This window comes from Homalodisca vitripennis, chromosome 5, assembly GCF_021130785.1.
Source record: "Homalodisca vitripennis isolate AUS2020 chromosome 5, UT_GWSS_2.1, whole genome shotgun sequence".
NCBI classification, from domain to species: Eukaryota; Metazoa; Arthropoda; class Insecta; order Hemiptera; family Cicadellidae; genus Homalodisca; species Homalodisca vitripennis.
The window spans coordinates 46,399,127-46,418,034 of NC_060211.1; the positions used below are offsets into that span (position 1 = coordinate 46,399,127).

Sequence of the window (18,908 nt, forward strand, 5' to 3'; positions counted from 1 at the left end):
TAAATTACTTTTTAAATTGAATAAACTGTGTAAATATTGTTGTATGACAACACTACCATATAATTAACTAACCATTTTCAATTTGTTTTACATTTATAGTAGAAAAGCATAGAACGCATTTTAAAGAAAATACTATTTGAATCTTTTCAGCAACCGCTGTTGAGTACAGATTAAAAAAATAAAAAAACAATAGAAAATCAATCCTCCCTAAGTTTGTTATCCGAAGACCTAATTGAATAGAATAGCTATTGGATAGACCAATCATGGCAATTTGCTACTAATAAATATATCCGCCGAAGATGTGGAACTACTATTAATTACTATTAAACTACAACTATATAGCTCTATAATTGTTCAAAAGTAATAATACTTAGCCAAAAACAAACTTAATGACGTCTTAATCTTTAATCTTGCTTAATAGTCATGAATTTAAATTAATAAATAACGTTTTAGTGATATAAAAAGTAAATTGTCACGAATACGGTTATAGCTGAATGGATGGATCATTTGCATTTGACTATCATCTTGAGAGAGTAGGAGATATAACATTACATGACCGTTCCTGCAAGCTGTACGGTAAATTTCAAGAACGTGTGTGGTATTCCGATGTGAGTATTCCAACAGATTCTCGTACGGCAAACATTTGTCTTAAACATGTTCAATAGCCTTGATTGTAGTTTTAAATATAGTTTTACAATCACAAAAAGCACAAATTACATTACAACTGCAATTGAACGTTAATTCATCAAATCAAATAAAAAGAATATTAATCAACAAAGCATTTAGTAGAATTTGTAGAATATTTTTAAATCTTATATTCACACTAGGTAATACTTCTACATAGAAACATGCAGAACAAAAGACATTGTAAACATTGTGAAATGAAAATTTATATTTTATTTGTTTACTTAGAATGAGTATAGAGCATTATAAGGATACAATGCACTGTGCAAAATTCGAATTTACAAATTGGCTTCCGGGTTTTGAAGAAACCACTCCAGAGGAGGAGGAGTTTCTTTTTTTTTTCTTAACAAAATTTGTTATCTACACCTTTTGCGGTCCAAAAATCAACCGAAAAATGTGTTTAAGCATTCGGGATCAAACTTCAAACGACACAATTAAAATTACTCGTGATCAGAATTTACAGGTCTCCTAGTGGTAATGAAGACAATCATCTTTTTTTCCTAATTCTAAATTAATATTATTGACATGCCTGACTAACCAATGTCAAGAATTTGTCGTGATGGGAATTTCAACATTGACGCCTTGGACAACACTCACCATTCCACAATTCGATTAGTCGATTTACTTAGGTCATTAGACCTGGAGTTGCTAGTCAAACCTCCAACGAGAGTGACGGCTACAACACAATCGACTATCGAAAACATCGTAACCAACCACCGCAGTGTCTGTAGTGAATACAGATATTTCAGACCTCTATGGCCAAGAAGCCGTCATTAGTGGGGTACTATTCAAAAGGGAGACCAAAATTAAGCAAGCAGTAAGAGATATAAAGCCAGAAAACATTGCTCACCTAAACATTTCCCTTTCTAACGAAATATGGGATTTTATAATTTCATTTCAACCGGTAGAGCAGCAATTTAAATTGCTTAGTAAAACTCTAACTTTCCAGATTAACATCTGCTGCCCTATAAAAACGAATAGTGAAACTAAAATTTATAAAACCACATCAAGCGAACAATTTAAAAGGTTTTTTTTTCTAGAATTTTAAAAACAGTATACAGAAAATTGATCCAAGCCGCAAAAGCATATGCAGTCTCAACATCCATTCTCTCTCCGTTTCAATAGCAATTTGGGCATCATTAACAATAAAACAAAAGCTCACAAAGAAATTAAAATTAAAATTGGGGATAAGCTTGTGGAGGATGAAACAGAGACTGCCAATCAGTTCGACGGCTTTTCACACCCGTTGCTGGTGGGCAGGGTCCTCGGCTTTCGGAAACCCCAAGTACTCCCCTCGCGAAGACAGAGCGCCTAATCGTCAATGGCGTTGGCTCCTGTCTTTGAGTATGAGCTTCACCAAATTCCAAAAAATCAAATGACCTAAATCTGTTCCCTTGGCTCAATAAACAATGCTGCAAGCACTTAGTGAGACCTTTAACTCAATTTGTAAACTATTCATACCAAACAGGAGTGTTCCTCTCTCTCCTGAAAATTGCTAAAGTTGTCCCAATTTTCAAGAAGGACGACCCAACTTCAATCACTAACTACCGGCCTGTCTCAATTTTGCCAGTGCTGAGCAACACTTTTTAAAAGCTTTTTCTTATAAGAATGTTTTGGTTTTTGGACAAATGCAATCAGTTTTTAAGTGAACAATTTGTACTCAGCAAGGGTAAATAGAAAACAGACACAGTCATAAGTCTTGTCGATATGATTGTAGAGGGGATTGAATGTCATAACCACTCAACGAGTGTGTTCTTAGACCTGTCCAAAGCATTCGACTGCGTTTACCATGATACACTGCTTGACAAACTTGAGTCTCACGGTATTCGAGGCGTGCTTCTTAAATGGCTTAGCTCGTTTCTTACTAACAGATCCCAAGTTTTCCAGATATCCAGTAAGTCATCCAAACAAATAGAAATAAGTTACGGAGTCCCTCAGGGATCCATCCTCAGTCTTGTGCTTTTCCTCCTTACGTCAATGATCTAAAATCATCGCTTCTGCATGGACTATTAGTGCAGTTTGCCGACGATACTACTCTCTTTTTCAATGCAATATCAAGTAAAGTGGTCGAACATCAAGCTTTTTTTGACATCAAAAAATGTATCCAATTCCTTCACAGCCTCAATCTTACAACAAAATCTTCTAAAACCAATGTTTTGAATTTTGCCTTGCGCACTACAGGCAATCAGTGTGGGCCTGCCATTTTGTTAGATGACTCCACACTGGATGAAGTCAGCTTTTTAAAATTCCTTGGAATGCACCTTGATCGAGGGCTGACTTGGAATGAGCATATTGACTATGATTGCGACAAAGTCTGCTCTGGAATTTTTGTTCTGAGATCTATAGCGAAATACTGCCTGAGTCAGGAACTGATTTCGCCTTATTATGGACTGATTTACCCCTATCTGGATTACGGTGTGACCCTTTGGGGAGCTTGCGCAAACACACAGTTCCAAAAAGTATTCAGACTTACAAAAGAGCAATACCAATAATAGCCAAAATCATATTTAGAGAGTCGTGGGGGGAATTTTTCAAGAAATTGCAGATATTGATTCTGCCGTGCCTCTACATTTTTGAAACAACTTTGTTTTGTATGAGTAAATGTGGGCAGTCAAGAGACTGCCCAATTCAACTAAAGTTGCTGCAACGCCTAAGGCGATAAAGACTCGATCTTAACGGCCTATTCGTGTCACAAGCATTCTGTAATGCAGATGAGTTTTTGGCATTCGACTGGGAGACCGTCCAATTAGAAGATTGATTCCGCTTTATAAAGTAGGTAGCATTGGCGATGGATGAAAGAGGCGTAACTGTAAAATTTTATGTGTGCGTGTGTATTGTTGTATGAATGTTAGAAATTTAAAAAACTTGTGACGTTTGCCATAAAATGTAAATATTGTCGTCGTAATAAAAAAGATTTTATTTGATATCCCCACATTTTAATTTGGTAAGTGTATTTCTGCATATTAAAAAATACCTACAGATAGTAAGATTGGATTTTTGGAAACCCGTTGCATTGATCTCTACAGACAAAGTTATTTCATGTTCAAAAAGAGCAAATCTTTTTTGCAAGAGCTTTCGATGTGTAATACAAAAATGTATAACAAAATAGTTGTAGGTTTAACTTGAGACCTTAAATCGCAGAAAAGCTCTTGGAATAAAATATATGACACTATAAACATAAACAAAATAGCGCACTTCTGAATAGTTGTCTTAACTAACTGGTTGCTAACATTTGAATTATTCCGCTAAGTAACAATAAATTTTGTCTAGAATATAAAACGTTTTATTGGATTTTAAGTGTTATATTCTCAAGTAAGACAAAGATTCTGGTGACGATCCTCGTTTTAAAGTCAGAGGATGGTACAGGTCGACAATACAGTAGACTTAGATAAACCTAGGGATGTCCAAGAGCATGTCATGAACTGAAAATGTTGAGATATTGGGGTGGAAGGCTAAAAAATAGGTGTAGTCTACTGCGGAGTGGATGACGGTTCAATGAGTCATAGTGTTCAAGGCCGCTGCAAGGATCATGGTGTAAAGAATGTTTAGGAAGTATTGTCCCCTGTCTCCTTCGTGTTTAGATTGTGGAAAAGGACTGACCACTATTATTATTGTAATTTATATGTTATATATAATGTATTTAATGTAATATGTAATGTATGTTATATATAATATATTTATTATATTAAATATTATATATATATATATATATATGTATATATATATATATAATTATTATTTATTTACTGGACTCAAACAACTTTTGACAGTATTTTTTTGGTGTTTTAGTATTTAAAAACTTGTTATCGGGGTCGAACGAAATTTCTAAAATAAATGCTGACACACACAGGCGCGCACACACATAAAGACACACACACATACACACACACACACACACACACACACACAAACGCACGCACGCACTCACAATTATGTATAATTGTATGTAGTATATATCGTTAGGGTTTAGGTATGTAAACCTTAGGCAGCTATTGTTTACGGAAATACAGGTTATAAGTGAACTTTGAAATTATTTAAGAGGTCTCCAATATTTGTTTACGTATAGTTTCGTTGTTTGGAGAAAAAAAACGAAAATACAATGTCTTATATAAAAAGGCAACTAATCTTTGTACTAGCAGTTAGAAATGTATAGTTATTTAATTCATCTCAATGAATAATAAATTAGAAACCTCGAGACCGTAACCTATAACTTCCTCAATTTATCAGATCTTTATAGAACTAGAAATATGTAGGTAGTAAATGCCAAATGAGTTGCGGTAATGACACTTATATGATTGGAAGAGTAAAAGAGATTACTTTTTGCAAACAATGTAAACTTAGTGTACTTGTATGTATGCAAACATGTATGTAACTGACACATATATGGCATTGTAGTGTTTGCTGCACTGTCAGTGTCCATGTTTGTATTCAGTATCAGCACTGACTCAGGTGTTTGATGCTATGAATTTCTAGTCCCATGATACAGCATATGCTAGATCGGGTCAGGCACCGCCCTGCCTTGCTCCAAAATAGCGTGCGAGGCTGTTATTCATTTAATCTCATTTTATAGATCAATTCTAAAGAACAACTAGTATAAGGGAAGAGATTTTATAATAATTGTTAAAATTAAAGCTCCTTATAAAAGAAAACTTCATATGTTGTATCATCAATACATTACGTTAGAGAACAACGTATGTAAAACTCGTAGCTGTATCCTGTGCACTCTAAATTTGAAAGGGAATAAAACAATGTCTAGTCGTGGAGGGTTGGATAAGGATTAAAACATACCTTCCTTACTTTTAACAAACTATTACTTACTAACTTCAATGATATGAACCAAGGTAATATTAAATCCTATAAATATATCTGTTTAACTCAATAATGAAAAGTCATACTAAAATTACAATACACTGGCAATCGGTTCCTTATATTTTTTTTTATTCTATGACTTGTATTACACTAATAACCTAAGGTAAGAAACCTTCCTCTATTTTTAGCACATAATATCTTCGTTCTTTTAGTCGCGTATTTACCTAATGCAAACAGTTAAAAGACAAGCGATTGATATTATTTTTTCTGGCACCAAACGATTAAAGCATTATAATTATAATTAACATAAGAAATATAAATTAACGTTATCCTCTTTCTTTTTTGGAAAATTGCAAAACAACACGTCGTTCAAAATACGTAACACAATGACTAACAAAAGTATACAATGATTTGCTTACGGTAAAGTACAATCATTAATAAATTCTCAGCTAACACAACGCTGTAACAGCTTACACAAGAAATACTCCAGAAACTTTGAGTGAACAAATGTTACACGACAAAGTTATTTACCACTTCACTTTGTTACTTTTGTGAACACGTGTGGGCCGTCTGTGTTTCTAGTTACATTGATAAATTGCATTTCATATGAATATCATAAATAGAAACATGTCTTGAAATAATGACGCTATGAAACTGGCTTAAAGTTCTGAATCATAAATTCTTGTTCAGAACCTTAATGGTACACTTATAAAGAGGTATAATTATGTTGCTTGACGTATAATTATGAGGTATTACATGCAATTATGATGCCTGTAAAATCAGTCATGCAAACATTGTTGTTAAAATTTTAAACTTTCGAAAATCTTTACATTTATGGATTATTAATTATTAGTCTAAATACGATTGGACATTACAATTATACCCAAAAATTAGTTATAATTTCAGATAATAGGTAATTTTATTATTTGTTTTCTTAAACGTTTCATTTATTAAATATTTGAAAGCGACTATTTTATAGTAAGCTCGAAATGTTGTTTCATATTTAAAATATAGAACATTTTGTAATGTTCGAGTGGCCTAATGCTTTCCATCCAATGTACTTTTTATTGAAAATTTGTATTAAAGCTTGCGGTTTTTATGCCATTAACATATTATTTACTCGTTTCGTGTTTTACAATTCCTCTAATCTGTAAAAAATTAAAAGTTTTCAATTTAAATATAATATGAATTATGTTTGATTTCACACTTAAAAAAATACGATTTCTTTTGTAATATGTAGGAATGGGTTAAATTAAACAATGTAGTGGGGTAAAAAAATACTTTATAGCCTATAGATATAGTTTAAAGACCTAATTATTACAACTTTTTACAATGATTTCAATGAGAAAATGTATTCAAGTTTGAATGATGAAAAGGTGTTATATTTAAATTCTTAAGATTGTATATTCTTATACGAGCTACAATATAAAAAAATCATGATATCTTTATATTAATTTCAATAAACATTGAATCACAAAATGTACTTGCTCCGCCGGGACTCGAACCCGGATCGCTCACTTGCCAGATGAATGTGCTACCATTACACCACAGAGCCCTTACTTATAACGATTCAGTTATTTTGTATTTGGCCGTATCTGTCACATATGCATTTAAATAACCAAACTAGCATATTATCGGAAGACCAAATACTTGTTTAAATACTGTTTTTATCTATTTCGTCTTATCTTAATCGTAACATTCTGCAGTAATATGGAAAAATTTACATACTACTAAAACTTGGATCGGTCATGTAGAAAAGTAAAAGTATGAATAATCCGTAAGAAATAAGCTAGCTTTGACAAAGTATAATATTTATTATAGATTTGTCACATTTAGGTATTTTTAGAAATGAACTACAAAGATTCTGGTCCTCTTCAATGTTGCAATTTGTCTCTTTTTGCTGAGGTTTCGTCCTCAGATAGTTCCCTGAGTCTTATACAATGGCAGATTTACGAATGATCTAAGACGTCGAATTTTGAAGCTGAGTTAGAGATGCATATTGTAACTTTGACCGAGGCACTTGTTTACTGCACGATTGACATTGTACTTTATGTACACTCTCTGTTTTGTAAGACCCTCTGTTTGTTTGACCTTTAATGGTTTGCACCTTATCCGACTTCGCGAAATGTGGTCTGTAAAATATGTCAATTCTAGGTGTTCCCAATAATTTTCTTAGAGCTTTCTTTACAACATATTTATTTAGTGTTCTCAGCCTCTGAAAAATTACTTAATTTAATTCACCTAAAGTTTGGATGGATCTGGTTAGTAATGGTGCTTAATTTTGTTTAAATATTTAATGTATCACGATCATAATAATTTACCTATTATTATGATCGTGATAAATTAAATATTTAAACAAAATTAAGCAATACTAATAACTTTTTATTGAAATATTACTTTTGGATATTTTAATATTAATCCGCCTTGTTATTTTATCATAGTTATTCATTGAATTAAGTGTAAATATGTCTAAATTGTTTTAATACCTATAGGTAATACGGACGGTTTTAGAGATGTACAATTGTTTATGTTTTTTACAATTAAAATTTGCGTTATTTATGGAAGTTGTAGTATTCATGTAGTTTAAATATTAGGTAACGTTTAAGGTGCACAAAACAGAAAAAACTTTAAATGTCAGCGTGGTTGTTTAAACTGCGATACGGTGTGCATGTCCCCACGCCCCTAGCGGAGTCCTTGAGTACTCGGTAATCCTGACATGGCGGTTTGGACACGTAGGAGACCCACTTGACACAGCGGGTGCGCTGCAGACGACAGACGATTGATGATAATGTGTAAGTGGGTTATAAAATTTATTTACAAATGACAATGAATCTATTTCCAAGATTAAGATACACGCTGAAATAAGTACAATAGTTTTATGAATTAACTGGGTTCCCGAGCTCCATATAAGTATAATAGACTACAGTAACATTTGAGAAAATTAAATTCGTCTGTTGTCATCAGTTTTATGTCCGCCAACCCGTAAAGAATTGTTTCAGAGTGGCCACGATTTAATTGGTTGAGTAACAATACAATTCCTGCGAAGTTGTTTTCAAACTAGATTGTACAGTCGCGACATTTAATTTCGTCCATTACGTAGAAAAAATATGATAAACAATTTATCCTGGGAGTATAAAACATTATTGCATACATAAAAGATGTATTGTTAAGGAAAATACATGCACTGCTTAATATAAATTGACAACCCAATTAGAAAGCACTTTTTACCGGCTTTATCCCTCTTAACCTTGAGGTTGTGATTCAAGGTTACAATATCAATTATCAGTCTAATAATCAGTTATACTAAAAAATGTTCTTATCTTCTTATGGGCACTTCTTTTTATTAAAACTTGTTTTCAAATTATAAAAACTTATGTTTATAAATATACGCGTAAACAATATTAACGGTAAATTTTTGTTCACTTATAGCTCCTCTTCCTGAGACAAGAAATGTTATGATTGGATAATCGAGAATAGCAGTCGCTATTTGTTAGATGATGGAAAACTGAGCATTTTCTATTTACGTTGCTATTATATTTAACTTATTGGCACTGTAATGTGCAACATTACAAAACAATCCACTAACCCTAATTTCTTCCTGAATAATTCTCTAGAACGAGTGCACTATGGAACATAAAGGAAAATATGAAGCTTTTAACAGGGCTCTCTCAGACATACGTAGCTGCATGTCAATATTTGGGGGGGGGGCTGGTGGATTACTATTGCTGGATTTCCAAAACTATTGGTACGGAACCTCACCTACTAATCTGTGCAACTGCACAAGACTGCAACACTGTATGGTCTGTAGTATACAGTCTTCCAAACCCGTATTCCAATTATTACCTTAAACTATCGTTTTAAAAGTAACAGGTTATAGTTTTAAGTCAGGCTTTGTTTTTCTAAACCACTAAATAAAGCCAGGTTATTCCAAGCCCAGCTGTGGTCTGCTTTTGAGTAAGTTCTATAGACACTCATGGTGATTCTACAACGTGAGTTGGAACAGACTATGTAGTATAAAGAGAAGCTTAGACATTACACTTACATATATCAATGACCGACACATTTATAACTGTATCCAGTGCAAAGTAATACTGGGAAAGTAACAAACTAAGTGAAAACTATTATGTTTATGTTTTAATCTGATAGCGAAAAAAGGGTATTAAGATGGGACCTAGTAAGGATAGGAACACACTTTGCATAAACTTTCTACTACAAGGATCCGGCTATTTTGAAACTAATTTTATCAGCGTGTTATTTCTTGCATAGTTATTTTAGAATATTTTGATCAAAAATTAAATATTATTCTGTTTAATTATGTATGTATAATTACTTTGCTTAACTGATATAAAATGTGTATAATTTTTATACAATGGTATGAGAGGTTTAAAAATTCTAAAGTTAAAGATTGAATCTTGCTCATATCGTTGTATTTTTGTTCCAGGTGTTGCAAAATGTATATGGCAGTTAATGTCAGCTTTATGTAAACTGTTCGTATTATGACCTACAATAAAATGTTTGTTACAAATATGACACTGACGAAAAAATAAAATAAGTTTAGAATGTTTATCACGTTAAACATACCTTAGCAATTTCACTATTGTATAAGGAAACACAGAAAATAAAATAGAAGGTTTTGGTTTACATGAGAGAAATGGGCTTGTTATATCTTGTTAATATTCTGTATAACAATATGTCAACATTTACTTATTTATTTCGTGATATCCTGATTTGAGTCTCTATGAATATATTTCATGCATCCTCCGGTCTTTTTTATTGGTAAGAATCCTTACTTACAAAAATTTAATTTTTACATAGCTAAATATTAAAAAAGCATATCCACATTAAATACCACAAATAATATATGATAAATAATTTTCAAGTTATTTTTATTATTTAAAACGTTTTAGAAAGCATTAATGGGGTTTTGAATGCAATGCCACTTTCACAGAAACGTGAATAAAAAGTCACTTTATATTTTTCAAGATAGTTGATTTCTTCATAGATATTTTAGTACGAAAATTCGTATGTTATATGTAAGTTTCCAACGATAGTAATGTTATGGTAATTGAAATATCCGCACTAATCAATAATTGAAATATTTAAACAAACACTAAACATATTAAACTAAAAGTAACCAAGATTACATCACTGGGCATAGAAAAAACTGATGTGTCACTTTCTGGGCAACCTTATGGATGTCCAGGAGCGACACATCACTAACCGCATATGTCAAGATTCTGGGGTTCATGGGCAATTCAAACTTGCTAACCTCACCAAGGGTATGCCACCCTCCTGCCTATTTTGACCGGAGAGGCTGGTTTAGAGCTGGCCTCCACTTCTTCCATGGGAACATGACTTTGAGATGTAGTGCCCTAATTCTTCCTCATGGATAGGAGGCGGCCCCTACTTCCTAACCTTACCTATCCTGAATATGCTATCACTCCAGAAGCAGCGCAAAGGTTATTACAAGACTAAGTGCAATTTAAGCTTCTTGTCCTAAGAGAAAACAACCAAGATTATAATTATTTGTTTGAAAACTTATGTCAAAACGTATCTAATGAATTACTCAAAATCCCATATGATCCAAGAACCTTTTTATCCTAAAGTAAACATGCATGAGCAAATCCACAATTAAAAGCCCAAAAGCCGAAGGACAGTTTCTGCCGTATAGGGAGACATCCTGAATTTATATAAATCGATAAAGGAATTTGTAATTAGGAAACCATTTATCATCACTCAGCTAATTGTGGTGAATTTCCAAATAATAGGATATTCAAAGGGTTAAATATATGAAACAATACTGTTATTTCATATTATTGCTCTCCTAGCTAGACCCATAAAGTGACCATCTAGCAATAATAGTTATATCAACGTCAGGCATCTTGATAAAGAGATTGAATATCACCATTTTATGAGCCTTTATTTAGTTTAGCGACACATATTTAATATTTATTTTTACGTCTAATTGTTGGTTTTAAATTGTGTAAGGCCATGAATGCATTATCTGGGCAAAATATGATGATTTTGTTTTAGTTCTTTCATTTAGATTTCTTCCACTACTAGCGAGGTTAAATATCTTTAGATTTCTTACGAAATATGTGTATTGGTTTTAAGAAATTTCAGGTTATTTTTGCTTATATCATAAAGTGGCTCTCGCCTTCTGACTTGGAACAGGATATAAATAGTTTAGTTATCTACTCCTATCATAACAGTCCTTATGATTAACTCAAATTATAATAATATATATATTTTTTTAACTAGATATATATTACACAGTATTTGTTTGTGCTTTTAAAAACTCACATATAAACTTCACATAAGTAAATCCAATAAATCGTAAATTGTTGGCAGAGTGTTATGTTTTACCAGTGAGATCAACATATGTCGGAAATGCTTTGCTCCTCGTGTTGTAAGAACCTCCTCGTACGCTAGTATAGAATATTCCAAGTAAAGTGCAGTATCAACTAGCGTCTCTTCGTATTATTGCTTGGATCTTTTCTGGTGATTTTTTGAAAGTTTTACCGCTTGTAAAAGATTTATATTGAAAATACCGAAAAAAAATTAGAATTTTTCTAAATTTGCTGTGTACATAAATTAGTTTTTGAATCCAAAAGAATCCATGCGGCACGACCGAATCCATAAGTATTATATTATAAACGATTTCAATCTAAAAATCAAAATATAATGCACATTATACAGGGTGTACATAAAGTCCTGCACAGGTATAATATTTTCTGAACCATAACAGATAAATCAACAAGATTTGGTACATCATCTCTACACCTAAAAATCTACTTTTTGAAGTAACTATCAGTTTTCTGTAATCTCATGGGGACGTCCCGCTACGAGTCGGAAGGAAATCTTAAATAGGAGCATAGGTCAATATGGACATAATTTTAAAGGACCTATCTAGCAGCGTGTAATGCCTTAAACCGCACTCAAAAAAATAGATCCAGTACAAAATGGCGGCTGTTCAAAGGTTTTATTTAAAAAGATGTTTACTTACCAAAATGATTTCAGTATAAATGTTTGAATTGTTCACCTCCGGTTATTTGACAGTTGAAAAGACGCACATAAAAAACTATTAACAGAATTTTGCAGGGCAAACTTGAGGAATCGTCTGACATTCTTGAAGTATTTTTTTGTCTCAGTTCATTTAAATTTTGTGGCTTTGTTTTGTAGACGTTGTCCTTAAGGTAACCACATGTTTCGAAATGCTGGTGGAATTTAATTTTCCTGCAAACGTTGGTATGATATTGCATTTACATTTCCTTTAATAAAGAAAGGACCTACCAACTGGGTACCTATCACACCAAGCCAGACATTCACCTTTAGTGGATACTGCGTATGTGCCTCTCGCATCCAGTGAGGATTTTCGCTACTCCAGTAACGGCAATGTGCCTGTTCACGCTTCCATTCAGCATAAATGAAAACTCGTCTGAAAAACACAATATTGCTTACATCAATTTCTTTGCGATCTATTTTGGCCATCATAATTTCACAAAATTCTATACGTCCATCGAAATCATCTTCGTTCAGTTTGTGCACCAAATGAACTTTATAAGGCTTAAAATTAGACCCTTTCAGAATTTTTTTAACAGACGTAACAGAGATGTCATGAGTTTGTGCTGCTGAGCGTAGGACTCTTGCGGGTTCTCAATAAATGACTGTAATACATCTAAAGAGTTGTCTTCGGTTGTCGCAGTAGCGTGCCTTCCTGACCTATGACGATCGGAAACACTTCCTGTTTCAATAAAGCGTTGAACAGTTCTCCCTATAGTTGTTCTAGAAATTGGCTGCCTCTCGTGAAAGTAGTCATTAAATAAATGGCATGCTTCCTCGTGTGATCGTCTGTTGTTTCCCCAACCAACCATCATAAGAATTGTTCTTATACGTTCACGTTCATCAAGCGACATAGTGTAGTTGAAGAACTACAAGCAATACGACAAACTGTTTTTTACTAAAGCGCACTGATAGAAAGGTTGGACAGCACTACTAAAACAAGAAAACTAGAATAGCCTACTATGAATAGACTGGCTAATAGGAAAGTCCAAACTGTGACCCAAAGATAAGAGCTTTCTAATTGTTACTGTTATCAGGTTTTCCCCGTTATCAATATAATAGGACCAAATTTGTAACCCTTGAGGATAAGTAACGTCATAATTCACTTCTGTACAACTGACAAGCATAATGTAGTATTTAGCTCCAGTATTCGTTTGGTTGCAGTTTTGCGTTACTGGGGTTATTGCTACTAATAAAATGTAACCAAGTAAAACCTTTGAACAGCCGCCATTTTTTACTAGATCAATCTATTTGAGTACGGTTTGCGGTATTAAACTCTGCTAGAGAAGCCCTTTAAAATGATGTCCATATTGACCTATGCTCCTATTTAAGATTTCCTTCCGACTCGTAGCGGGACGTCCCCATGATATTACAGAAAACTGATAGTTCCTTCAAAAAGTAGATTTTTAGGTTTAGTGTTGATGTAGAAAATCTTGTTGATTTATCTGTTATCGTTCAGAAATTATTATACCTGTGCAGGACATTATGTACACCCTGTATAATGTGCATTATATTTTGATTTTAGATTGAAATCGTTTATAATATAATACTTATGGATTCGGTCGTGCCGCATGGATTCTTTTGGATTCAAAAACTAATTTATGTACACAGCAAATTTAGAAAATTCTAATTTTTTTTCGGTATTTTCAATATAAATCTTTTACAAGCGGTAAAACTTTCAAAAAATCACCAGAAAAGATCCAAGCAATAATACGAAGTCTTGGGATTATTATTTAACTACAGAGATATATTTTAAGTAGATCTTGTGTAGAAATACAACCTATTGCAGTTGTTCTTGTGCTATTACGACAGGAAAATTTGCACATAACCTCAAAAAAACACACACAAACACACACATATATATATACACGGTTTGTTGAACAATAAATGATCCTTGAAACAAAGAAAATTTAAACACTGTACAGGAATTAACTTATAAATATCTAAACTTACGTTGTTAGCAAAAATGGCACTCCAATTACTTTTAATATAATAACCGTTTAAACTTAAAAAATTACAGCTGTTATTTATAGACCTAATGGGAAATATGTATTGTCCTGGGATAATGTACTATAATGCCTCTAACATTTCCTGAACATTTTAAGAATGAATTCTTTTGTAACATAAGTGGTTTTAGATATATCGGTTACGTGAAAACCTATACAAATCTGGATTGGCAAGAAAAAACGATAGAAATACTAAAACGAGCCCCGCCGCATTGCCTTGCCAACACATGCTTTAATGGGTTCACTGTTCCCATGTTTGGGGTTTATCGCGTAAACCGATGGGTAAGCACTCATCACTCATCCAATTACAGTGAGAGTGCACACCCATAGCAGCTTGTGTTCAGAACACACACATTCATCATCTATTCATGTAATTCAAGAGCAAAAAATTATTTATCGTTATATTTCGCAATTCGTCAACAGTTTCTCATTAATTTAGGACACAACCTAATTATTCGGAAAAAATTTATAGGAATTAATACAATTTATGAATAAATTCATCATCATCCCTATTATTACTATTTGCGATATGTGTGAGATTTTATCGAAAACATTGAAAATATTTAATAGTAAATTATTAGGTGGTGGGTGTTTTAGCTCGAAACATCCTAATTATACTGACTGACACTTAAACTTTAGTTAAATAAGAGTTTGTCAACTAAGACAGATTATTTTGTTGAAGGTGATGACTTTTATTTTTTATCTCTTTATTTGGGTGTTTAAAAAACTGTTATTTACGTGCCTCACTGGAAATTTCTTGTACGAAAGGCAAAATATATTAACAAATAATGAAATATTACACATTTTTCATTGTTATATTTTACAAAAATGGAAGACCATGTTCCTGGGATCGAAATATATCCTCTTTACATCCCATTCGCTAGAAAATATATTATCTAAAAAATATAGTAAGGTAATATTTACTAATTCGTTTCTTTATTTTTTTCATTCCCTATAAAACATAGGGTAGCTGGTAAATTATTGGTTTTCCCTTTTAAGAACAATTCCTGTATAAGTTTCACGAAGCCATATGTTTGTGTGCTTGTAAAATGCTTATTATCTCTTGCATCATTATCACTAAGATCAGGGGAATATATATACCAAACTTGAATGAAAAATAAGGTTATTATAAAAGAGTATTTGTATAAAAATGTCAGTGTCAGCGTGCAATCATAGTACATGTTATTTCTCATTTCTGAGTATAAGTGCACTATCAAATCAATTAATTATAAACTTTACATGAGATTGAGCGCACAGCTTGGCCAAAGCTTAGCTGCTTATTCAAATCAAGTATACAATGATTTATGCTTATTAAGTTTAGTAGTGCACAACATAAAACGGCAGAACATGATGTATCAAAAAATAAATTCACGTGGAATTGTGACGCTTGAATCATAACCCATCACACTGTACCGCATAGTAATTGTAATTATTAATAAAAAAGGAAATTTATTTGACTGGTAATGTGATGATTGTGTATGATTGTGATGTTTGAGTATATCCACTTGAAGGTTTAATACCTATCAACCGTAAACGTCAGTTTTTGACAAACTTTTAACAAATGGTAGATTTTGAAATTAATTTAATTATTGATTAATTAGCCATGCTTTAAATAATGATAAGAGTAAAAAATGGGAGGGTAAAAAAAGATTTTTCGATGATTTTTTTCCACCATTATTTTTGTCACAAGTCGTCGAATTTAAATACTTTGTTATGCATTACGTTTCTTATGCCTGAAAAAAAGTAGTTTATATGTCAATCCTTGAAATACAGTGTTATATATTTTGTAAAATACTTATAAAATTATAGCAACTGTCATAACAAACATTAAAGAAAGGTAATTTGGTTCTAAAATTATATTTTACCTAGTCAAGTGTTAAGGGCTGTAGTATGGAATACCTCTCTAGCACGTTTGTACAAATATTCAACGTCTGTTCCCCTGATTGTCGTGTCGGAACATTTGAGTTTGTTTAGGCTATAAACTTAAATAGTATCTATGAAGACATACTGCAACGCTCTGGGCCAGTGGACTAGAAGCTGAGAGCTTATTTTGCAATTGAATAACCACACGACCTGAATTTGTTTAAGTCGATAGATTGTATGAAAGAAACCTACTACTACTAGGTATGTGTCTTGTAGCTACGTTACTTTTTATGGAGTTGAAACTGATGGGTATAGAAATGAATTGAGAACATAAACAAAAATTGTGTTGTAGCTCATCATAGGTATCTAATCGTCATAAAACTAAATGAAGATATTAAAATTACTATACGAAGGTTGGTTTAAATATATCAAACTAGAAAAACATGTTGAAACAAAAAATTTAATTTCACAATTTTAATCCATTTTTTTACCCTCTTATTTTTGGACTCCACCCAAACTAGCATGGCTTTCAATTAAGTGATTGCTCAGAAAAAAAATCGATCTACCTAGTTGGGCAGTGTAGAGAGCTAAATGTTGTTGCTATTCTACCAATGTAGTTTCCGCCAGATATGTGTTTATTTATACCAACGCAAAAAACTTGATAATCTTAATATTTAAAAAATTATGTAATTTAATGTCCCTAGAATACAAAAATCTAATATTTTATTGATCGTAACAATTGCACATTGTGTGTGTGGCAAATATCAAAATTTACTCTAAAACTAATAGAACACTAAAATAGTTTCCCACATTTAAACTTTGAACATTGTTCTGTATATAGCCACAATTTCAAATAACTTCCAACTTTGGAGACGATTGTGAAACTCGTAACGCAGTATAGTTCATTTGACAACAGAGAGCGTTTTCAAACGAGTTTTTTATGCCTTGGGCGTTAGGGAATTTTTCATGGAATTGGAAATGTTTTGATTAATTGAACATATGTGCCTGAGAATGACCGTGCTCATATACCTACCTTTGTGTCCTCCTATACGCCTAGTGAATCCCTGCCTCGAGTCTCATACCCGTGTATGTGTTTGGCCCCTCATTTTATACACACGGGACAGATATTGTTTCAAACAAGAAAGATGTATCCTCTCAAGTTAAATAAAAACCAGGTTGTGCATATGCAATTAAAATAGACTCTCGAATCCAAGAGGCAACGCTCTATTTGACAGTGAGGGTACAACAGTTTGTTACTATTCTACCAACTGAGTTTTAGGCCACATACGTGTTTTATTAACCAACTGACCTAAAGCCTTGATTGGTTTTAATTTAAAAAAAGTATGTTACTTAATGTAGCTAAATCAACTAAATTATATTATTTTATTATATCGTAACTACTGCACATTGTAATCAAACATCAAAATTTATTCTAAAATTTACTAAAATTCCTAAAAAAATATGTATTTACACCTACAAGCAAAACGGTAATTTTTGTTTATAATATCTGCATAGACTAAACATAGTAGAATAAGTAATCTAATATTAGAAAAAAGAAAGTAGGAATAGAAAAGACACAAAGACAAAATATATTCGATACATTGGTCGAATGTCCTTCAGCTCAACATGTGGCAGTGTAGTTATAGACGAGCTATGGCATACCCATTGTAGCCAGTTATATGACACATCATGTGGCGTTGTTTCGTAAAAATCTACTAATACAAACATGTATACACCTACAATCAAAACGTTAATTTTTTTTAAATCCTGCATAAACAAAAAGGTACAACGTTACATTTAATTTCAATAAAATAAATTGCATCTAGCACCAAATGAATTCTCATTACTGAAATGTAACTCTGCCTTTACTAAATAGAAGAATCTATGACGCACGCCACACCCGAAACTCTTCCATCACAGTTTAATTCAACTTCATCCAACTAAATTATTATCATATAATGGCAGTAATAATACCGCAAAGCTTCTAGTGACATATAAATAGCCCTTAACCAATTAACTAGATTAAATTCATCAGCACTGTGGTACGGCAAGGTCATGAACTTATATTACTAATTGTATGTGGTATTGAATATTCTCTATCAAATGGTAAGAGCTTTTAAAATCCCTTTGTTTATAACATTGTATATTATAATGATTTTGAAATGCTGTGGAAGAGCAATATGTGGATCTCATAAAGCGTGAATCTATGAACCGATATTCGCATGACTAAGTTATGCCTCAGCGAACATCTATACCAACATCCATTTCATTTAAACTTTGAACATTGTCTTATTTATACACCATTTTCAAATAACTTCCACGTTGGAGAGATTTGAAACTGTAAATGCTGTATAGTTCACTGACAACAGAGAGCGTTTCAAAAAAGTTTTTTTATTGCTTGGGCGTAAGGGGAATTTTTCATGGAATTGGAAAATTGTTTGATCTAAATGAAATATGCTGAGAAGACCGTGCTCACTATACACC

The 18,908-nt window shown here is 32.6% G+C and overlaps 1 protein-coding gene across 1 annotated transcript in view; it reads left to right on the forward strand.

Annotated features, from left to right (window-relative positions):
- LOC124363452 (neuropilin and tolloid-like protein 2) overlaps positions 1–18,908 on the forward strand; it is a 1,362,382-nt gene that overhangs the window by 1,277,625 nt on the left and 65,849 nt on the right. The gene's annotated exons all lie outside the window — the stretch shown is intronic.